The sequence below is a fragment of the Rousettus aegyptiacus genome, unplaced genomic scaffold, assembly GCF_014176215.1.
Source record: "Rousettus aegyptiacus isolate mRouAeg1 unplaced genomic scaffold, mRouAeg1.p scaffold_m13_p_12, whole genome shotgun sequence".
Taxonomy (NCBI): domain Eukaryota; kingdom Metazoa; phylum Chordata; class Mammalia; order Chiroptera; family Pteropodidae; genus Rousettus; species Rousettus aegyptiacus.
Window position 1 is genome coordinate 22,321,624 of NW_023416287.1, and position 23,846 is coordinate 22,345,469.

A 23,846-nucleotide genomic window follows, 5' to 3' on the forward strand; every position below is an offset into this window, starting at 1 on the left:
TAATGGGGGGAAAACCCTTAACTAGAGTAGATTTGAAAATGAATGAAAGAATCGGAAACAGAGAACAGACCAGTGATTCTTAGTTTTTGGCCTGAAGACCCTGTTATGCACTTGAAGCCAAGGACTCAAGAGAGCTTTTGTTTTAGGTTTTACCTATGAATATTTGCGGTATTAGAAATTAAAACTGAGAAATATTTTAAATATTCCTTTCAGACGAGTAAATAATAAATTGGTTACATGTTAACATAAGCATCATAATTTATAACTATTTTCAGAAACCTGTTTCATGAGTAGAATGGCACTGTTTTGTATTTTTGAAAATCTCTTTAATATCTGCCTTAATAGTCAGCCAGATTCTCATATTTGCTTCTGCATTATAATCTGGTGCCATGGAACTCCTGGAAAACTCCACTGCACACTTAGAATGAAAGTGAAAAAGGGTAAATAATGTCCTAATGTTATCATGAAAAGGTGTGGCTTCATGGACTCCCAAACTCCAAACCACACTTTGAGAACCAGTAGTATAGATTACTGTTCCTGAGGAATTTTATTGGGAAAGAAAGCTGAGAAGTAGGGGGCAGCCGGAGACTTAGAAGGGAGTTATTCAAGGTCCCAAACGAAGGGACAGAGCTTATGTGTCCTGATTCCTAGCCAGTGTACCTACCTATTAGATCTGTTGTCGTGGCTCCAGATATGGCTGCACATAGGAAACACACTTGTCCCCAGCACCAGCATGATAGAGAAATGCCTCAGTCATCTAGGTTTAGATTTCAGAGTAATGTTTAAATCAGGTCTAAATGGTTTTAATGTGTTGCAACAATGAATGGAAGAGCACATGGTTTCCTCTAAAAGCAGTGTTGCCTAGTGGACTGTTTAGGATTAAGTCCCATTTCTGTGGTTTACTGGCTATGTGACCTCAGGCAAGTTATTCTACCTCTCTGGGTTTTATTACCCATAGAATAGAGTGGATGATATTTATCTTACTGAGTTTTATTATCCATAACATGGAGTAGATCATATTTATCTTACTGAGGTTGTAGGGTATTGCAAGAGGTTGCAAAAAGCGCCCTATATAAACTGTCTAAATGAGATGTTAAATAGTAGAATTTTAGATACACACTTTGTCTTGAGGTATTGTCTTTTGTTTTTTTTCTGAAGACAGTAGTCTTTAGTAGTGGCCTTGCTTCCGATGATTACCAAATAGCTTTTTTTAAACAAAACTGTACCCATAGGCAACTCTGTCTGTCCAATTACTTGTCCCAAAAAATTATCTTTTTAAAGATTACTCAATCGATTCTATCTTGCCTTTATTTTTGTCACTTTTTGAAGATATTTTAAAATCCCTAATGGTTTCTGCCAGCCAACCACAAGACTTACCCAAAGTGGGAAGCCAGCCAAACTGATGTTCCAGGTGCCACCGCCCACATGTTACCAGGGAGGGCGTTGTGGGATGAGGGACTCTGCATTCATGGCCAAGTTTACTGTCTAATACACAAACCTCGGTTACTAAGGCCTTTTGAAGCCAGGGCCCTTGAATGACGTTTATTTGGAACAGACAGCTCAAGCCTGCTGAAGGAAATCAGATGTTGGTGTGACCTGAGGGGTCATAGAAAATATTCTTTCCTTCATATGCAATTTTGGTAACTGCCGAACACTGAAGAAGTGAAGCCTAATTTCTTCTTGAAGTAATAAATAATATATTGATCCTTGGCCTGGGATCTAAAGACGTGGCTCTGGTCTAACAAGCTGGGTGACCTGGGTTGTCCTCTTGACCTGGGCTTTGGATTTTGTTTCTGTTGTACAAGATCTGATTTACCCAAACTCTGGTTGGGTCCCTAATGGTATTCTGGGGATTCACAAGCTTTTTCAGCTCATCCAACAGGCAGTAGCACGTTTGCTCACATTGAAGCTGTAGAAGCCAATTTGGCTGGAATTATACCCCAAACTGTCATATTATAGGTGTCAAGTTAATCAGAAGTGATACTAAAAACTAAAAATGGAAAAGAAATGCTTAACTAATGTGGTTTGTTTTAAACAGCAGGTCTTCAAAACAGAGTCCCTCAGGGGTAGATTTAAAAGGAATTTTAAGTGAAAAATTGGGAATCCAGAACTAGATAGGTCTCCAGGTCCTTTCTCTGTTGAGTGTGACTTCGTGGCCCAGCTGACAGGATGGCCATGAACTAACCCAAAGCACCTCACATATGCCCTTCCCTCACAAGACTGCCCTTCCCCTCACAGGACTACCCTCTCTAGGAGAAGTGGCAAGATGAGATTTAGCCTCGAGCTATGAAACCTCCAACTGGAGCTTTCACCTTGTGAATGTGGCAGGCCAAGGGGTTAGGCTTGGAAGGAGGGCGACTGTGCATAAGATGTCCAAAGGTGATAATGAATGGTCATCCCTGGGCTAAGTGCTTTATGACCATTATTTCATTCACTACTTTTTGAGTAACTTCCTGAAGGTCACAAGAGCTAATAAAGGACAAAGCTCAGATCTGAACCCAGCTCTAAGCCTATGACTACCCAATATGGAATATGACCTCACTGAATCATCTTTAAAGTTAATTCAACAAACTGAGCACTAAGTAGATTGAATTCCCTGCTCTCCTAGAACCATGCATTTCTGAGACAAGTAACACGGATAGGAGGCATTGGCACTAAGTAGGTTTCTAATCGGGAGGTCATTTCTTCTACTCTGAAAAAGCTCTGTTTGCTGGCGAACAGCTAGATAGGCCAAAGGAAAGTGTAAGCAAGGAAGGCTTCATGGAGTAGACCTAAGTGCTAAAAGGATCAAAGTCAGATGGTCGAGTCTTAACACTCCAGAAGCTTGTCCCACTTAGTCTCTGGCAAAGCCTTGAACTGCCTAAAGAGAGGGTAGGAGGAGAGGAACACCACCCTTACCCTGAAGTGGATGATTAGATCCCTAAAGAATAGGGGTTTTACGTAAAGTAGAGAGATCATTGGAAGAGAAGTGTATTTAGCCAGTGATTACTAATTCTTTGACTCACGCAGACCTGGAACCTGCGAGCCTCTTTCAAGTGCTTGTTTGTAAAATGAAAATCCAGCCTTGCCTTATTGTCTCACTAGATTTCCTAGAGCTGTGCATGAGCGGAGGGGTTATGAGTAAACATCTAGAAGGTTTGTGTCTCTTTTCTCCTGGAACTGAGAGCTCAGCCTTCACTGTGAAGACCTGGGAGCCCTAGGAACTAGCATATGAGGAGATGCCTCCTGGGGCCTGGTCTGTCTACTGGTGTTTTCTGGGAGTTCCCTCAGGTGGGAAAGGCTAATGTTTGTAAAGCCAGTCAGTTACCCCAGGCTGCTTTTGTCCCTGTTGTTGCCATCCCTTGTCTGCTCCTGCTGTATTAGTGGGAGGGGAGGGAGGAAGCTGAGCTGTGAGCTCTTGGTTATGTAATGGGCCTGGTGACCCCCAGGGATAATCTGTCCCTTAAAGCTCTGCAGGACGTCAAAGGATCTGTGAAGGGACAAGTCTGCCCCAGGGCTGTTGCCGCTCACATTCCCCAGCTCCTTGGCGTCCTTGACTCCTCCTGGCCTCCCTTTCAGCAAATCAAAATAACTCTTGTAATCATCCATCTGTGGGCAAAGCTGCCTGATGGTTGGGGTCTTTCCAACTCTCATTTCCTCTTACCGCAGGGACACACAGATAACCCTCACCAACAGTAACAGTTCCTGGTTATAAAAACCTGCTTCGAGGGGCCCTCTGACTTGTGCCCTTATAGCTCTAGCCTGAATTAAGTACTTTCCATATATTATATCATGCAGCATTTGCATAACCATTGTGTTATCTGCCATCATTCTGCAGATTGAAGAAGCTGAGAATCATTTTCCTAAGATTTTGAGAGTCAGGATTTGAAACAAGGCGCCTGACTGGAAAGGGTAGTTCCCCTCCAAATAGCACCATACATGAATTAGTTTGGGCAGTGCTGCCTGGGGATGTCCTTCAGAGTCTGACAACTGACCTGAGCATTGGTATACTGCAGTAGGCCTACCATCTGCTCTTCCAGGTAAGGTCACCTGTGAGTGGATTACTCTCGTGTCACACTGATACAGTATCAAACAAGTCAAGTGAGGTGTGGCTGGGATAACCACGGATCAGGCAACAGTAGGCAGAAGCCACATAAGCAGGCAGACATCAAAATTATCAAAAGATTGGAAAATGGGAGAGCCAAAACATACCCCCACATAATGGCATCCAGGAAAGCATTGGCACTAAGAGAGTGCTGACAGAACAGTCTGTGGCATCTGTACAAGGAAAGGACTCTGATGTGACCCAAAGGCACCCCGTCGTCTCTGCTCCCCAGTACCTTGGCAAAAGGCAGTTCCAAGTGAACTTAAGTTGAGCATTTGAGGTTGATGAGGACCCAGAGCAAAATGGTAGGGGTTGCTGGGCTTCTCTCAACAGCCCTAGCTCATTTATTGGATCTTGACTAAAGCAGAGGATCTCATCATTTGTGCCTGTCATGGTGTTTGTTGGCTGCCTGCAGCCCTGTGGAAAAATTCCGGAGCCAAGGTGGATTTGGTGAGCAAGAGCCCTCCTGGTATATGGCAGGCACTTGCCCAGTGGCGTGTTGATAGGAGCTCAGCTTAGCAGTGGAGAAAAGATATGGATACTTCGTTGTGGTAGGTGGGAGAGAGAAGAGGGAAAGCTTCATGGAGGAGGTGGTGCTTTGGGCTGGCTCTTAAAGATAGGTTTAGGGGTACCTTGTCAGCTGGGTGATAAGTGAGGAGGTCACATCTCACAGTTTGTCGGAAACTCTTCTTGGCATGCTGAGGCTTTTGGGGATACAGGACTCAGCTGACGACGGGAAAGGGTATTGTTCTAGTAGTGAAAGTCTCAGCCCGAGATGCATTCTAGGCTCAGGACCTAGGGAGACTGCTTTAGGTTCATTCTTGATAAACTAGCTCCCAGCCCCTCGTTTCATTTCCACTAGCGAGTCCTCGGTGGTATTATAAAATGAGAGGAAATGGAGACCTCCTGCAGCATTTCTAGGATTCAGAAGCATGGCAGACCTTAAAACTGCCAGCCAAGTTTAAAATAAATCAATACCGTAAAATACTGCAATGAATTTCCCAACTTAAAGAAATTCCACTTTCTGTGAGAGGTGCCAGGGGAAAGCTATAACTCAGTCTGCATCATACACAGGTCAGAATTCTGTATTTTGTTTCTTTATAAAAGAAAGTAACGTCTGGGGATTCAGGAATAATGGATTAGAGCTATCCAGACACACCATAGGGCATAGTGAAGAAGATGAAAATGCTTCTCTTTCCCCCATGACAAAAAGAGCTGGATGTGGGGTCTGGGCATTTATTCTTATGAATGGTGATCTTGATTTTTTGTAATTCCAAGGCATGGTACGGTCACAAGAATGGAGGGCAGATTGGCTTTGGTATTTCATGTTGGATTTTAGCATTGAGCATCTGTTCCAGTGGGAAAGTCACAGAGATGATGTGAGCCAGTTGACTCATTCTGCATTTACTTCCATCCTTTTGGGAAAAGGAAACCCTAAAATATCATGTACAGCACCCTCTTGTTTTTTCCTTTCTGCTTTTTTCAGACATGTCTAAGACATGTCCTCCCAGAAGGCTCCAGTCTAGAGCAAATCTAAGGCATGGACTGAAGTGTGGTGCTGTCAGATCTTGGCAGAATGCATGAGCCTTTCCAGCACAGCCCAGCCTTGTACCAGACACAAGAGAACTGAAAGTCGCAAGTAAAGACTCATTTGTTGTTAGTAACCAGATTGCATGCTTGGATTTGTTGAATGTTTGGAAGGAAACCTTGGTTTGCATGGGGCAGCAGAAATGAACATGAGCCTACCACACCCCAGACAAAAAACAGGGTGACTTTTACCTTTAAAAAATTACTTGGGAGTTTAGGCCAGTTTCCTAAACTGAAATGCAGATGTCACCACCGATGTGATTCAGAGATCCTCCTCCCTCGCCTGCCCAGAGCGTCTCAGGGCACGAGCACCAACCGGGTGTCGCACACAGAGTTTTTGGAGAGCAGTCACTGCAGCCCAGTGGTTTCTACGTAAAACTCAAGCTTCCGTCCTGTGAACTTGATATCGACAAGCCGTTGCCATGTTCTTCCTCACTAGCCCCCCCGCAACGCACAGTGTCAGTGACAAACCTAGCACCAATAGTTCTCCAAGTGTGGTCTCTAGCCTGACAGCATCCCCTGGGAACTTGTTAGAAATGCATGTTTCTGGCCCCACCTCAGACCTACAGAACTGGAAACCAAGCGGGCATGGGAAACTGTTCAACAAGCCTCCAGTGATGCTGCTACACACGCTGGTCTGAGAACTGGCAAAGAGGGTAAAGGCACCATCCGCCACCTTTTCTGTTAAACACAAAGCCCACTGCCTTGCCTCTTACCCTTTTACCTTCAAAAAGCTTAGATCTAGGCCCAAGAGCTAGGAAGGCCTGCCAGGTTCAAATCCAGGCTCTGCCTTCTATGATTACTTAGCATTGGGACTTTGGGTGGGTTTTGATTTCCTCATCCAGAAAACCAAGGTACCTAAAGGACCACTCTTGGCCCCTGTCCCCTACTCCCTCATCCCTGGCATGTTCACAGTACCACAGTGGATGTGGTTCTAGGACTGGGGACTCCTGGCTCTTGCCTGGTTCTTCCCTTAGTGGATGTGTCTTGAGGATGAGGTGAGGCCCTGTGGCCACAGGCTCCTAGGAAAAGGAAAAGGAGAAAAGCAATTGAACTTCTCCATGGACATCCCTGGACCTGGGACAGTGGGCTTCTGAGTGATAGCAGCAGTGAGCCTCTTCGGATGCTCTCAGGTGAATACCAGCAGGGGAATTGCAGGTCCCTGCGAGGTCTTCATGGTAGGACAAGAGATCATCCTTAGAGAAAGGGTAATTTGCAAGGCAGCGAGGCATAGGGAATGGGGAAGCAATGAGATGCACAAGTAGTGCTTAAGTCTCCCCATGGAGTCTTAGGCATAGCTTTGAACTTGACTAGAAAACTTCATTTGTTCATTTCAGTGGCCTATATTGAGCCATGAGATGAAGATAGCCCCTGATCTCAGTCCATGTTAACCCTTAGGCATATCTCTGAGCCTTGGAGTCCTCATTGATCAAATTGGGGTTCTAACACTTACCCACAGGTTTTTTTATGAGGAATCAGTGGAAAATGTAAAGCTAGCCTAAGCATGCAGTAGATAGTCCATAGCTGTTGAGTCCTGCTGTCCTTTCATACAAGTTCTTGGCCATGCTGGTAACAGAACTAGAAATAGTATTTCAATATGTGCAGGTTCATGTGCTTTCCACCTTATCCACCCGCCGCCCCCCCCCCACACACACACATACACACACACCCCGCAGGGACCCATACATTTTATTGATTGCCTATGTATATTCCAGGCACTGTAGTCAGTGCTTATAGTACATCAGCAAAACACCACCTTGTGGCACTTGTATTTCAATTCACATGCCACACAGGAAAACTACAGATACAATTTTAGGTGTGTATGGGTGAAGGAAATAAAAAATAGGAGACCTACCCAAGACGGTCAGAGAAAGTCTTTCTGAGGAGGCAACACAAACTAAGACCTGAAGGATGAGGCATCTGCCCAGCAAGGAACTGGCAGGAGTGAGGTAGGCAGCAACCCGATCACGCCAAGCTTTGTAGATAACAATAAATCTTTGAACCATGGCTTTACTCATCCAGTTGACAAGTTTACAAGATCACTCTAGCTCTGTGGCCAGTAAGATTGAAGAGAGGCAAGCAGGGAAGCCGGGAGCCCAGTTAGGAAGCTGCAGTTTTCCAGGTTGGGGCGGATTCAAGGTGTGTCTTGGAGATTTCTAAAGGGCCTCCAGGTAGACCGATTACAGAGGTGTGAAGAAAGGGGCAGCTCAAGGATAACTCCATCATCTGGCTTGAGTCACTGGGCTCTGAGGCAGAGCCATTTAAGAGATAGTGAACACAGCAGGAGGAGACAGATTTTAGGGGGTGAGAAATACACAAATGTATCTTGGCTATAGGATATAAACCCATCCTGTCTCCTCTAGGTTTATTTGTAAGTTGCAAGTGATTGAATCTTCTAGGAAGACTGTTGAGTCCTGAATTTGGGGCCGAACATGGTGTACTACTTACCTTCATGGGCACAGAGTGACCTTAGACCCAGGACTGTGTTTACAGCCTTCATTTGATAGCTGAGTCTTGCTGTGTTTTGTTCTTTGTAATCAGCGTCTCATTAGGTGACTGATGTGTCTAGCTCTTGTCTTCATTTGCATATGCACTCTGCTATAATTATGTCTCAAGAACATAGCATTTATTGTTTTGGTATTTACTTTTGCTTTTTAGAGCTGAAAACCTGTGTAGTGTCCTGTCACATGGACAGGCTCGTGTTTCTGCCAAAGAGCTTTCTAGCACCAGCATCTCACTCTTTGTTCTTTGGGTTTTTTGTTTTTGTTTTTATTTTTAATGGTTATATAACATCAGGACCATGATTGCTGGCTATAAAATTGATTTTGAGAGCCACTTTAATTTGCAAAGTGGGAAATACTTTCTATTTTAGGTTAAGTAAAGGAGCACAGGGGAAGGAGGTAGAGGGAGAAGACCTGGTCTCAGTTGCCTTCAGATTTCTAAATGCAAGTACTAGGAGCACCGGGGTGGCCCTCCGGCCGTAACTGGACATCCAGCTAGTGGAGTCAGTTCTTTGCTATCCTTTCAGACCTCAGTTTGAATTCTACATAGGATATTAGGTGGTAGCTGGCCTCGATGCCTGTTCACTACATATCCTTTCCTGGAACCCAGAAAAATCTAGTTCTTTTTTGCACTGACTTAGCAATGCTTACTGAGAGCTTCTGCAGCTTGCTATTAGTCTCGTATTCACTCTTACTTGCTTCTGGGTTCTCTCTCACCTGAAGTTAGTACATGCTGTTTGCCAGACTTCATACTTTCCACCCTGTTTTTTATTTTGTTAAATCTTCATATGTGTCCTAGGTATGGTGTGTCTCCTCACTCCCACTCCAGAGAGGAAGTAATTTGCCCCATTTGCCACATGGCTAGGGCTCGGGTGCCATGATCTTTTCCATGAGTTTCTAAGAACAGGTCACATTAGCAAGTCTAGTAGCTTATGGAGTGGCCCTGGGATGTCTCAGTGATCCTAGGAGCTCAGAGGGGAGAGTGTGTGCTCTTTGTTGAATAAGTAGTGGCAACATGTAGGACATGTGGCTTAAGATGACCCTTGAAGAAAGGAGAGCAGATGAGGAGAGTCTGTAAGCAGAGACACGGCGTGAGCAAAGGCCAACACTGGGACTTTGTGGGAAGCGCAGATCTTTGGGTTGGTTCCCACAGAGGCTGAAGTGGGAGGGCACAATTGCACGAAATTGCCAAGAGCCTTGAATGTCAGCCTACGGAGGTGAACTTCATCCCATCGAAAAGGTGGGGATGGCTGGTGAGGGTGTACTAGGCTGCGTTTTTGGCAGATGAGTCGGTCACAGTGAAGACAGATAGCCCCCTAGGAGAGGCAGATGAGATGCCACATCTCACCAGTACCAGTCTTCAGAAGCTGTGAGACTAGACAGGCACTTTCCTGAGCATGTGAAGTGAGAAAAGGCAGCTAACGTGGGGAAGTAGAAACCCTGTGCTTCCATATTGGTGCAAAGACATTAAGACACTTGCTTTTGAATTTGCTATGCTGGTAACCCCAGGTTTGCATCAGAGCTCTACCACTTACTAGCTGGGTGCCTTTGGGCCAGTCACCTAACTTTTGGGCCCCCATCTCCTTGTCTGTTAAATGATGCTCATTATACACTGTGCAATTCCTAGTATACAATAAGAGTTCAATAATGGTGGCTCTGTGTGTTACCCCTGTCCTGTTTGTTTTTGCCAAACCCTCGTAAGCTGACCCTTCGTTTTCACTTCATTTCTCATGAACAATTTGTCATGCCTTTTTCCCTAAGAGAACTCCAAATCCCTTAGCAGTGCCCCCAGTGAGTTCCCCTCGGCATAGGGGGCCTCAGGCTGGTCACTGTAACCATATGGTCTCCTTTTGCCCAGACCACTCTGGGCATGACCTCATTTGAGTCTTTTATAACCACAAATTGTCCTGGCCCCATATGGAAGAGCGACCTCTCTCTCCCCTTTAGTTATAACTACACCTTAGACATCTCCCTTCCGGCAAAGAGCCCATATGGAGAACTCACTGGGGAGCCCAGTCACTCCCCTGAGCCATTTCTCCTGCTAATCACAGCAGCCACAGCTGAACCTCAGTCTCTTGGGGGCCAGTTGAGGCAGTTAGCAGCTTTCATTTTATCCCCATACTTAATAAGTTGAAGAAGAGAATTAGTTATCCCCGTAGCCTACTGCTAATTACTAAGGCTGTTAATAGAGACAAAAAGTTCCCCCTTAGTTTGTTTTGAGTGAGTGCCACCCGGTACCTGTTTACCAACTAAGGTGCTTTAGGGGAAATCACCAACCCTGGGTCCCTAAGGGCTGCCATATGTGACTTCCCAAATCTTAGCTCTTGCCCAGTGATCCTTGTTTTTGTGCATTTGGCAGACTTATAAATACTAAGATTTTTGGCAGTATGCTCCAAGTATTGAAAAGTTTAAAACAACATGAAGCAAATTAGCCTGGTGACAACATGATCACTGCCGTAATGTGACCAAGTCTCCGTGTCTGAGAGCTTCCTCAGTAACTGCTTGCTGCAGTTCACGTGAAACCGGTCACTGCCCTGACCACACTTTCACACTTGCTTGAGGTACAGCTGACATTAAGCTCTGCTAGTTCTCTTTCTCTCAGTAAGCTGGGCCCTGCTGCCATTGGCCCTGCAGTTGCTGCTGCAACGGCGTGTGTCCTCACTGTGGTAAGTAGACCAAGCCCAGTGGACATTGCACAGAGCCCGCCTCCTCAGTGACACTCGTCTGCTTTGAGGGAATCTCAGTCTACTCAGCCTGAGGGTGGAGGGACTTCACCATCCCACTGTCAAGGGCTCTGGTACAGTGAGCTGAAGTCATCTTCCCCACAGCACTCCCCTCGCCGCCCTGACCCCACGGGTGGTACCACCACCTTAGCTTGGGACAGCCCCACACAGCACTCCTGTGCTGCTTTCTGGTTGAAGTTTTGCTTTAATAGTGAAGGAGCCTAGAAAGATCCTCTTGGTTCTCAGTATTCCTTGTGTTATGGATCCTTCTCAGAATCTGAATGTTGAGTACGATGTAGAAAAATGCACATGATTTGCATACCGTGGGACTTTATGTACCTTCAGAGGGGTTGTAGAACCTGTTGCATCCTTGGAGTTAGAAGGACCCCAGGTTGAGAACCCCTTCCCTGGTCCTAAGCTTCTCATTGGCACGTGAAGAAACGATGCCCCCAGAGAGAGTAGGGAGAGCTAGATGAGACTGGAAGCCAGGTTTTTCACTTCTACTCACCACCAGGTGAGATCATTTATCATTTTTCTGCATTTTACTTAAGCATCTCCTAATAGGTTGTCACCCAGGAGTACATGCCTACCCTTGTATTTGTACTGTCAAAACCTGGGCAACAGTCTATCTTTCTGACAATTCACAGGGCTGCTTCCTCCAGACACACCTAAGTAGGCAAAGTAAACGTAGAAGGTGGGAGGGGTGGCTTCTTAGGCAAAGGGTAGACCTCTAGCTGCCCAAGGGCTGGTGCCAGTTTCCTCATAGGGCTGTCCTCCCCCCGCCACACCTGGCAGCACCCCAGCCAGGTCTCCACCACCACCTCTTGAGCTACTTGTCAGCTAAGGAAAGTTGTTGGGGGCATTTTTGCCATGTTACAGGTGGTCAGGCCTGGAAGGAGGCTACCACAGTGAATCTGGGGAAGTCCACAGAGTTGAGGCCAAACCCAGGTCTTCCAGTCCTAACTCCCCTTCTCATTAACTTCTTATTCTGGCTGATAGACTCAGGGATTTACTATGAAGCCAGGCCAGCTCCAACTGGCCACACCCGAGTTTCAAGCTCCTTCTTCTCTGACTGCATTTGTGGACAGTGGGCTATCTCCTTCCCCTTCGATGGCAGGCCTTCTGTTGGAGAAAGTCTGTGAGGGGAGAAGGGGCGGCGAGACAGGAGCCTCCCGGTTCTTTAACTGGTAGGCAATGTCTTGGCAGGAAAATCCTTCACCCCTGTACGTCTCATATAGCATGGGAGAAAAATAACAGGTGAAATCCAGCTTCTCCATTCCCAGCTGCTGGAGCCTGGAGAATTGGCCTGGCCCTCTCTTCCCCTGGCTGATTGGGATGTTCAGTTGGGGACTCAACCAGAGGCAGGGATTTTTATAACCATATTTTTATATTAAAACCCTATTACGTGGGATGAATTATTTGGTGAAGTCTGTAAATTAATTTTTTATCGCCATGTACTAGCTCCCAGTTTCTATCGATCACCTAGTATATGCGCTCTTTTTTTGCTTGGCAACGTGAAGGCTTAGAAGCTGGAGTCTGTCCCTGTCCTTAAGGAAACCTGTAGTTAGAAGGTGGTAAGAGTGGCACACGCAGCATGGTTAGTGGGGGCCTGTGGTCATTCATTCCATGCCTGCTCACTGGAGAACAGGAGACGGGTCCTCTGGGGAGCACATGGAGGGGGCCTCTAAGGGTGAGTGCCACCTGAGCGGACTGTGAGGGGACAGGCTGGGGGACTGGGGCAGGTGAGGTGCCAAACCAGACCAGCAATTGCCAAAGCCTAGACCAGAAAGGAGGCAGTCACTTCAAGAGAGAACTGACTTGAGGCCGAGTTGTTTTGTCTGGAATTTTTTCTTGAGCCAATGATGGTCATGAGGTTTTGTCTTGATTTGGGGTTTTGGGGGCATGATTTAACACTGCCATCAGCTTGTTAAGTACCTCCTATGTGCCTCACGGTGGCTGTTAAAAATATCATCACTGGTCTTCACAGCCTGCAAGGTAGACATTTCCTCATTTAAGCTGAGAAAACAGGCTCAGAGGGCCTTGACTTTGCAAAGTTCAAAGCTAGTGATCGGTAAAATTGGGATATGAATTTTAGATCTTCCTACTCCGAAGACAATGTCCTTGACAGAGTATCCACTCTTTGCCGTTCTGTTAACACATGTTCCCTGAACAGTGCTCCCCCCCCCCCCCCAATTTGGGACCTGCTCCTTGATTTCCACCTGGTTTTGGTCTCCTGGTCAGGGCTCAAAGACCATAAAGCATGGCACCCCTGGCCTTCCACGTCCTGGCTCTCCTGAAGCTCCTCGTGGGTATGCTTTGATAACCTCTAGGCTCCTGTCCCCTTTTCCCTGACTTCGTGCCCCTTCAGTCTTCAGACCTGAAGACTGAAAACACTGTTAGCCCATTTGTGATCTCTACCATCATTTTTTTTAGCCCTAACAACAGGACCCCCATATACTGTGCCAGGGTCTGCTTACGGCACGGTTGTCCTTGTTTTTGCCCTACTCTTAGCACCACTGTTGCCAGCTAAGCCTTAGAGGAATGACGCATTAGAAAGCTTGGCCTCAGTGCCTCTGACAGATTGGAATCGACAGTAGCGCTAGGGCCACTGAACTCCCCAGGGCTGGCATGTTGATAGCTGAGCATGAAAAGCCGGCTGCTTTGTTTGGTGTATTAAACAAGTGAAGAATGACTCATTTTGAAGCTAATCCTGTTTAGGAGAGGCCTGCTGTCTGTGACCCTGAGATTCACTTGCCTCTGTGCCTCCAGAGCATGACGTGCTGAAATTAATACCTGAGCCTCGGTTTGCTCATCTGTAAAATGGAGAGAATTCTTGGATGCTTCTTTGTTTGGATACTAAGCCTTGCATGATGTCTAGCATATCTAAGGTAGCATTAGCTACAGGACTGCAGGAAGAATTTAGGTAAGGGTGAGTTCTCAGCTGTGCACCCAGAAACACCGCAGTTTGTGTTTCTACTATGCTTTGATCTCTGAGCACACCAACTGGATGACTTTCTTTTCTGAATGTGGGCCCACTTGGTCCCCAGGCCCATCATTGCTCGTTGTTGTTGACACTCTTTCCGGCTTCTGTTCTCAACACTGCTCGTGGCCTTAATGGGAGCAGTTTGGTTCTCCGGTCTTCCTGAGCAGGCCACACAACTGCTTGGATGGCGGAGGAATTTGCCAGAAGGCTCCTCAGTGCCCAGTTGGCACTGCATCAACCTTTGTGCTCTGGACACCAGATCTGTGCAGAGGTATCTAAGCCAAGCCTTTTATGAGCATTTTTCTGAATGATTTCGTTTACAAATGAAAGGCTTAAACAGGTTTTTAAGTCCACCTAAGCTCTTGTCTCTGTAGGAAGGGATTTTATGTTCTAAAGTTATGTGTTAAAAGCTAGGAGCTTTAGAGTGAGTCACACCTAGGTTGAAACCTTTTTCTCTACCACTTCTTAGGCGTGCAGGATCTTCTCTCTTAGCTTCAGTTTCCTTATCTCTTAACCTGAGTCACCATAGTTCCTACCTCATAGGGTTGTTGGGTGAAATGAGGCGGTGGGTGTAAAAACGCTTGGTCCATTTTGGGACACGGTGGGTGGAAAGCAGCAGAGGAGTGCTGAAGTTGCCTTAGGTGTCACGTAGGAAGTGTCCTACCTAGATAGAACATGCCTCACACATACGAAACATTGACAAGTGATCGCTGTTACGATAATTAGAGAAATAAGAAGGTCCGATGTGCTGAGGGAACTTAGTCTGAGAGCTGAAGTAAGGGGAAAATGTGCCAGTCCACCTTCCCTGATCACTGACACCTTTCTCCCTCAAGACCATCCCAAATGCAGGCTATTGGAATCACTGACTGAGCCAGCTCTAAAAACACCAAGTGGAGACTGTCGTAGTGGAAAGACTTTGGGCAGTAAAAGGGCTTCAAAAGTTTGGATTGAGTGCCAGTTCTACTGTTTAACAGCTCTGTGATGTGGGCTGGGTTGCTCCATCTCTTGGGGCCTCCTCCCTTCTTAAAATGGCAGATCCATCCTCACAAGATGAGGTGATTAAGAAAGTGATAGGTGGAATGCGTTACAGATGCCATCTGCAAGTTTATCCTCATACTCAGCAGGTGTGGCTTTGCCCTCTAGAGAGGGCTCTGGTCAGAGGTAGGGGTTCCAGTGGAAGGGATGAGTCAAGCCCTGGTTGAAGCTGGTAACCGAGCAGCCAAACTGCAACCGGGGCAGCCAGAGAGCTGAGGTGTGGCCTCTAGGATGAAGGATGAGGACCCACCAGGCTGGGGTCCGCATCACTTACTGTTCCACTAAGTGCCTAGGAGGATCTGCTGCTGCTTCATCCCAGAATTCTATGATCTGAGCCATTTCTATTCATGGCCATAGAAAGGGCCCCATTGTCTTCCAGCCAGGTTGTTGCTATTGGTTCCCCAGGAAGGTATACACCTTCTCTAATGGGAGAAGAGAGAGGAATTCAAACCCTCTCTCATGGAAGGGCACCCTCTCATTTCCCTGTGGGCTGTCCTGAGGCCTACTAGGAGGGCCAAGCCAGTGCCAAAGCTGGAGGGAGGGTGGAGGAGCCTGTGGGAAATGTCAGCCTTGCTTCCTGGCAAAGAACCTGTAATTACAGCGGTCATTACACGCTGGTGTGTCAGGAGCTCTTGCAGAGAGTACTGTGCTATTGGCTTGACCTGCAGTCACACTCTGTTCCGCCAGTTTATTATGTAAAAAGGGACTCTAGCTTCTGAATCATTCTGCCTCCTTGACCACATGGCTTTTCAACTGCCATGGACCACCTTGCTGATGATCATCCTTTTGAGGAGATTGTTGTCACCTTGGGTCTTACTGTGAGGGAGAGGAAAGCAGTGTTAACTGGTCCCAGAGATTATCTTAGCAGATGACACATGACCATACAATCTCCCTGGCTTTTCTTGTCGTGTTTCCCAGGAGTGGCTTGGATGGTAGAGTTCCCCCCAAATCCTCCCTTCCCACCATCTTCCGGTTGCTCTGCTTTGTCTACTGAAAGCACAGGAAGGAGGCAATAAGTGTACTGAAGAAAGCTGGATTTGAGATGGCTACTGGCTCCTCACAGGATGTGCTTATGATGAGTTTTTTTTTTTTTTTTTTTCCAAGTCAAAAACTGAGACAGACAGACCTACCATTGGATTTTTGTCGAAAGGACTTAACAGGCAGAGGAAACAGAAGCAGCAGAGGGAGAGGTTGGGCCTGAGAAATCCAGTATTTTCTTTCTAGATCAAACTCCTTTTCATTGCCTTTATCATCCATCCCCACTTTATTCATCACACAGACTCCAGGTCACCTCACCTGTGTAGTGGAGGAGGGAATCACAGTCTCACCTCTCATTTGACAGGTATAGGAAAGTCTCCATGTCCACAGAGCATGGAAGAACCCAGAAAAGAGCCTGGGTCTGGTTTCCTGGACTGCTCGTTAGTCCATGGATCTTTCTGTCAGAGCTGCCAGTTTTTCTTGTTGATTAGATTAAGTGCACTATTTTTCCCATTATGAAGTAGAGCGTGACAATGTGATGTGTACTCGATACTAAAAATACAGAGGAAAAGTGGGGGAGGAAGAAAACACACCCATGACAAATACAGCATTGTGATGTATTTTTGCCAGATTTCCCTGTACATAGTTATGGTCATACTACATGCCCCAGAACTTTGTAGCTGACTTTTTCACACTTAACCCAGGAAGTGCTTTTGCCGTAATGTAGTTTAAAATGCCACATAGCCTTCTCATTTCCTCTGTAAATATCATTGAGCGGATGGATCATTTGCTTAAATCTCTTATTTTTGAATATATGGGTTGTTGCCTCATAATTTAAATGTACTTCAGTCACCACCTTTATTCAAAGTCCTTTTCATATTTAGGATTATCAGTTAACCTGCGTTTCCACAAGTGGAATTATAGGGTCTTCAGGTCAAAACACATCTGAAGCTCTGAAAACACATGGCCAAGTTGCTCTCCAGAAGGCTTTGTTGCCCTCCTCCGCGGGCGTTGTGTCCTCTCCATGGCACTCGCACCCGGTCTCACGCAGCGTTGGTGGTTAAATAGCTGAGGACTATGGCCTGTTTAAATCTGACGCGTTTATCATTGGTAGGGACAAGCGGCTGGGAGAGGGTGGACTCATAGAGTATGTCCGTTCCTACTCTAGGCCAGGTACTTCTTAGTTGTTATTTCTCTCGACCCTCAAAAAAGAGCCCTCCCCCATCTCTCAGAGGAGGAAACTGAGGCTGACAGATGAGTAAATTGTCCAGTATCATCATACCCCACTGCCTCATGAGGACTAGCAAGGCATCTCCCCAGGACCTGAGGACAGTGGGCCCTTGTCATCAGACTGCACATGCGGCAAGTGCTGGGCTGGCAGGGCACACCTGATGCTGCAGAGCCTCTAGAACATTGAAGCCAGTGGGGCGAGGGGTGAGGGAAGCACACAGTGAAAGACTTGTCTGATTCAGTCATTCAGAGTGCAGGCGGGGACTTTGAAGCTCTTAAATGATTTACATGGAGGGCAAATGGAGCGTTGCTGCCCTGGATGCTGCCCTGCTAGGATAAGGCTGTGCTTAGCTCTGCTCAGGCTCATGCTGGGAAAACCAGGCTGGGGTGTGGGCTGACCCAAGGCTAATCTCTCTGTAGGTGCTTGTAGTCTAGGCCTCCATTGGAACAGGGCCCTGAGGGGCAGGGGGTTTGTCTCCTCCCGAGGCCCAGCAAACAAAACAAGAAGCCCTTTAGAGAGGGACAGTATTCACGGTCAGATTTGTGGCTGGGGCCAGCATACCTGGGTTCCTAGCCGAGGTCCGCCCCTCAGTCCAGGTGATGTTAGCACATTACTTAACCTGCATCTCAGTTTCCTTGTCTGAAAAGTAAGAAAATTGCATGTCCAGCAGGGTAGTAATAAATAGTAAAGCTAAATTTACTCCAGATAAAGTGTTTAGAAACCTCCCCCATAACATCACAGCCCCTGAGTTTATTCGGGTTGGGTGTTGGCATCTAGTCGGAGGCACCCCAAGCCCACTAACCCAATGTCCACTAATTCCCTGCTTTCTGTCTTCCAGGTTGATCCTCGGGACCTACAGTCTCATGTGTGGCACAGAGGACGGCAGAGGGTACAGGTGGTGGCTTGGCCTGTTGGCGATCTCCCAACAGCTGGATCTCTAGCAATGTGAAGCTTTTGTTTGGGTTTTCCCCTTTAGTTTTGCTTGATTTTTTAAAAATTTTTTGTCTTCCTCTTTTTTGTTTTTCCTTTTTATTTCTTTTTTAATTTAAACGATTAAGACTTCAAAGAGCAGAAGCCATGCTATGGACAGGCACCAATTTCTTTAAAGAAATTCAATATGGACAAAGCATATGTATAAATTTCATTTTTAATTTTTATAAGGGGTTAGGGAGCTATTTTGTTTTTGTCCTTTGTTTTCCTTGTCTTTTACCCATTTCTCTCTCAGTTCTGCTTTTAACACCTCACTTCCCCAGAGAAGGCCTACCTCTCCATGGAGAATTTGGGGATTTCTCCTGGAACGGGGGCGTGAAGATAGGAGGCCTCTGGGCCACCTTCCCACCAGATGCAGGAACTGCTGGACTGTCCAGTGGGCTGTTCCTGGCCAGCCCTTGGGCCTTGGAAATGATCTTAAGTGAAGAGCCACCTGGAAGAGGAAGACCAGGGTTTGGCCAGGGGAACTCAAGAAAGAAGCTCTGAACTATGGGTGTGTTCTCTTTAAGTTGTTGGAAGCCCCAGGCCACACCAGGACTTAACAGTGGTGGGAATCTGTTTTCTCTATTGCCCTTTACAACCAGGAGCTCTGAGAGGGGAGGGACAGAAGGTGACCATCTCCCACTTCCTGGGCGTTTGAGGTCAGCCCACCCCAGCTTTTACAGGCCTACCTTCCTGTTAGTGATCTCCCTCCCAGAGGAAGATCCCCAGGAAAAAACGTTGTGCCAAACCCCTGCCTGGGACAAAGCTGGGTGTTTAACAGGCATCTCTCACTCCTGTGAGCTCAGCCCCCATCGCCCACTGGCTCCTCCTGCATTGTTGTCTTCCCAGATATGTCCACCAAACATCCAGATTGTCGCAGAGACTGTCCAGGTCCCTGAGATCCAATTGTGACCATTGCCATAAGAACGGAGTGTCCTGGACTGGCTGCCACTGTCATTTCCTCACAGGGAACGGTGTACCCTATGTACCAGGTCCCATGGTGTCACTTAACAGTGACAATGTCAAACACGTGCTCTGTCATCCCAGGGATAGACTGTTAGGTACTCACCTTCGTTGTAAATGTGTCTGAAAAGGGAAAGGACGGACCTGCCGAGACTAGGGAGGTGACTGGGCAGACATGGTCTTTAGACGCCCGATTGTGGGCTTGCCACCTTAGAGCTTTCCCAGCCTTGAGCCCTTGGACCCCACCGCCGGTGTCCGTCAGTGTAGCCGTTCTTCCACTCTCCGACAACACTTGCTGCCGCCCTCCTCGCTGGCCTCCCTGTGCAAGGAGAAGGCAACCCTGTGCTGTCTCCCTCTCCTGGACACTACTTTGACTGCTCCGAAGGCTTTTCACCCCATGACAGCCAAGCAGGAAAGGGTCTTTGGGAACAGGGAAGGAATTATTTTGTGTTTATATTTTTGTTTTACGTTTTCTCTAAACCAGCATAAGATCAATAGGGGAGATAACTGGAGGGCATTTAAGTTAGCGTGTGACCAAGAGGATCTTTCCCCCCGCTCCCCCCAGCAGCGGTCCTGATGTTGCAGCCCTGGGACTTTGGGAGAAGCCAGCACAACATCAGCCCAAACTTGGCAAAACATTTGCTCACATTTTTTCTCAAAGCCCCTGAAATACCAAGGCTGCTTTCTCTCGGCAGACAGTTGGCTGTGGTTAGCAGGACCCAGCAGAGCTGCAGGTGGTAACCAGGCCCTTCCCTTCCTTGGCTGAAATCCTTTGTGATCACCTGTCTTGTCTCCCGACTTCTCGGGCGGCCTCCTGTGTGTGCTGAGCTGCAGTTGGGCGGGTTGGGAGACAGCATCCCCTAACGGCAGTGCACATTCTTCTGCCTTCCCTTGGGGCAGCTCTCTGTACATGAGCAGATGGGGAAAACAGTCCTCAAACTCAGCACCCCTGACACTCCCTGGCTGCAGCTGCAGCCCATGCTCTAAAGTTCCTAGTGAGGGCTCAAGCCTAACAACTTACTACCATTTGCTTATCTTTTTCTTCTGCCTTCCCCAAGTCTCTCAGCCCTGTCTGAATAAGGTCTTGGAGCTGCAGTGCTCCCCCTCTGTTATTTTTCCTGGCACCAGAGTATCCCTTGTAGATCACAGGATGTCCATACCTTTGGGGTGAGGCGGGCAGCTTTCACACGCCCTTACCCTGCAGGACTCCCAGCCTGTCCTGGCTTCGTGGTGGGACCTCCTGTTCTAGCTCATGAGGGCCAGCTTGTTAGCCCCAAGTGCCTCTCTCCCTCTTTTCCTCCCTTCCCTGCTTTCCGCTTTGTCCACCTGAGGCACCCCCAGGCAGCTAAGTGGAAGTCCATCCTAATACTGGTTCTGCCTCGTCTGGACTAGCCTTGGGGTCACGCCCAGGTAGCTCCTGTCATCGTTCTCAGCCACTTGCCACCTGTTCCCACCGTGGTCAGCTTCCTCACCTCTTGCCTTTCTACCCTCTCCACCTGGGTCTCAGGCCCGGCAGCAGCTCTGTGGTGCATCATCTCAGCACCACCAAGTTTGTTAGGCCTGTCCATGTTCTAGAAGTTTCCAAACCTTAAAAAAAAAGCTGTTATTCTCTTCTCCTTGGGTCTGTGAAAAGGGTAGCCTGTTGGAGGGAGGGTCTGGGCCTCAGCCCTGTGGGTCTGAGCTCGGTTTCCCCCTCAGTGAGAGAAGAATCAGCAAGACAGATCATAGTGCCTTATTCCATTGCCTTCCCCTGACCAGACCTCCTGGCTCCCTTGAAGTATGGCTCTTTTCTCCCTCTCTTTCTGTCACTTAAACTCTCACTCCCGTTCACAGATAGCTCCCTGAGAAGGATTACCCTTCCATCACCCCCTCCCTCCATCCCTTTCTGAGAGCTGCAGCTAGGAACATGTCTCCCCACACACCACTAGGGCACTCACTAGCAGCTTTAGCCGAGGACGGAAAAACTACTTCAGACAGGTGCACTCTGTCTTAACTACCCAGCAGGTCCCTGCCTCTTACCTCTAGCTGGGAGGATGCCACAGTCTGTTCACTCAAGACTGGCTCTGACCCCTTCTGGGCACCAGGGACTAAAGTTGCAGGCCTCAGCCTCTTCTCATCCCAGAGGCCCTGGGACAGGAGGATGGGAATTCTGTCCTCCCACCCAGATGTGGTTTGCCCCTCACGGCTGCCTTTCCAAGGGAGTGTATTAAATGTTTACTTGAGAAATAACCTGTTTACAGCCAGAGGAGAAACGTGCCCAACAGTAGGTGGAGACTGACTGACTGGACGGCCTGGCCTCCTTTATGGCACTGCCGCTGGTGGCCCCAGAGTGAGTGAAGGCAGAGATGCCAGGGGCAGGGGTGCACACCCTGCACTTCCTCTGCTCCCTGACCCTGCGGTGCTAAGACCACTCGCCACCTTCCTCACAGCCTTTTGGCCCCTGGACATTCCCTGCCTTGCATTCCCTTCCTCCAGGATTCTCAGCTCCTTAACATATCACTTGTCTCCTAGAGAACCAGTGTTCGGAGCAATAAGATTATTTTTGCTTGAGTCTTTTTCTAAGGAAAGGAAAAGAGCTGGCATCGTGAGACTCCTTTATGCCGTTGGCTGTTTACCTTCTTAGAAGACAGATCTTAATAGGATGGGTATCTGGGTTTCAGCCTCAGTAGCTTTTGGAAACTTGGAGAATCAGGAGTCAGGCTTCCACCCCCTAAGGAGAGAACCCTAACTCTTCCGTGGCCTTGCTCCATGCCGCCTGGGCTTCCAGTCCTGCCCACCAAGTGCACCTCCCCATCCGGGGCACCTGGGGCTCTTGGATTATCATCCCCCATGACTCCTTTCCCCTTCCTCAGTTTGTCTGGTGGCCCCAGACAGACACAGCTGCTGGAGTCTCCTAGGGACTGGCAGCTTGACAACAGCCAAGCTTGAACTCTTCAGCTCTTCAGGCCGAGGGGTTTGGGGCTGAGGTCCAGAGACACTACCTCAGCCGTCCTCCCACACTAGGCTGAGGCACAGCCTTCGGGACAACACAGGTCCATCTCTGATCCTGCCCACCTAGTCTTGGAGGGCAGGGGCTCCTGTTTAGAGAGAGGCCCTCTGAGGGAAACTGGGAGGTCTCCCCTCTTTTAAGGTTGGCTAAGCACCCATAGTTCATCAAGAGATGAACCCACTGCCATTGGTTGCCCAGAGGCCCCCTAAGATTACAAGAGGCAACAGAAGGAAGACACCCACATCCTTTTCCATGAAAGACCACAGGACTTGGAAGGGAGTTTATTTAGGGACATTTTAAAGACATCTTTTGTGCCCCAGGGGCCTCTTTGCCCTCAGAGCAGGGGAGTACGTTGTGACGATTCAACAGTCGTGTGGGGCTGACTTGGGTGTGAGAGGTTTTAACCCAGGCACAAAGTTCGTTTCAAATACAAGTTCATCTATTTTCCTTTATTTTCTTTTTTTGCACAGAAGCTGGTAATCTAGGACCTACGTGTGAACAACTTTATATGAATATTTTTTGTACTTGGTTTACTTGGGTTGGTATGATACATTATATTTAAGTTCCTTGAACACTGTGGATCCCCCTAATGTGTATGAATGACTGAGGCTTTGTAAATTAAGGGACGTTTGTGTGAATAAAGTTATTTGATGGGGTCAAAGAAGCCATATGTGATTTGAAAATGAGTGTGTGTGGTTTTGTCACCTGCTTGGGAGGGAGGAGAAGCCAACCCATGCCACAGCTCCCTGATCTGCTTGCTGTCAACTAGTCTTTCCACCCCACACCTGGGAGCGGGCACTCGGAAGCGAGGAGCCTGCACTGCGCCTGGCCTGCCCTTCGCAGGGATCCAGGACCTCAACCCACATGGCAGTCCCCTCCTCCAGACATCTCAGAGGCCCTTTTCACCCCCGGCCCTGTGCTTCTACAAGTTCTGCCCTCGGGAATTTTTAACGTAGACATCAGAAGGGTCTCCAAACCACAGCAGCAAGGGGGAGGGTGTGTTCTCAGAGGAGCAGGGTGAAACAACTCTGGGCAGAGAGGGTAGCATCCATGTCCGGATAGTAGAAGTCTCTAAGCCAGGCCGTCGTGGTGGGTCTGGGAGTGAAAGAAAGTGCATATAACCCATCTCCCTCTGCCTGGTCAACAAAAGCCACATTCCCTGAGGAATGAGGACTAGCACTTACTAAAAGCCAGGCACTTCTGATACCTCCACAGGCCTGTGTGGTAGATGTGGTGTGAGCCCCCCTGCTGATGAGAAAAACCCAAAGAAATCCAGGGCACTGAGTGAATGGTGCTCTGGGAAGAATAGGAACTTCTGCCACTTGCCACTGGGCAGGTGATTTAGCCTTCACTGCACACCCTCTTCTTCATGTAAAATGGAAGAGCAGTTGAAGGTTAAATGGAAAGAACCTAGTATTTGGCCCAGCACTTAGTAGGCTCTCAACAAATGGTTCTGTAGTTCCTTTTCCCAAGCAGACAGGTTTGAGAGTCTTCCAGAGTCTGATAAACACTGAGCCCTGACTCCTGGCACCACAGGGCCTCAGGAAAGCTCATCAATCTCGTAAGGGTTGATGTTTGCTGTGGGACTCACCACTCCCGCCTTTTCTGAGAAGACCTGGTAAACCAGGAATCTTAAAATGCAGGATGAGCCAGGACTTTGGAATGTTAGAGGAAAAGATAAGATGGGCTTCCTGCCTAATCAGAGCGAACAAGCTGCATTCCAGGCCCAGGCCTGCTGTCCGGGGCCTGCTGGGGATGAAGCTTCTTGCAAAAGATATTTCTGTGGTTAGCCTAGAGGGA

At 47.8% G+C, this 23,846-nt stretch overlaps 1 protein-coding gene across 1 annotated transcript in view; it reads left to right on the top strand.

Moving 5' to 3' along the window:
- STK35 (serine/threonine kinase 35) overlaps positions 1–22,729 on the top strand; it is a 40,902-nt gene extending 18,173 nt beyond the window's left edge. The window contains exon 4 of the mRNA XM_016145840.2: positions 17,961–22,729. The gene's annotated coding sequence lies outside the window, so the exon portion shown is untranslated. The remainder of the gene's footprint in view (positions 1–17,960) is intronic.
- The last annotated feature ends 1,117 nt before the right edge of the window (positions 22,730–23,846 follow it).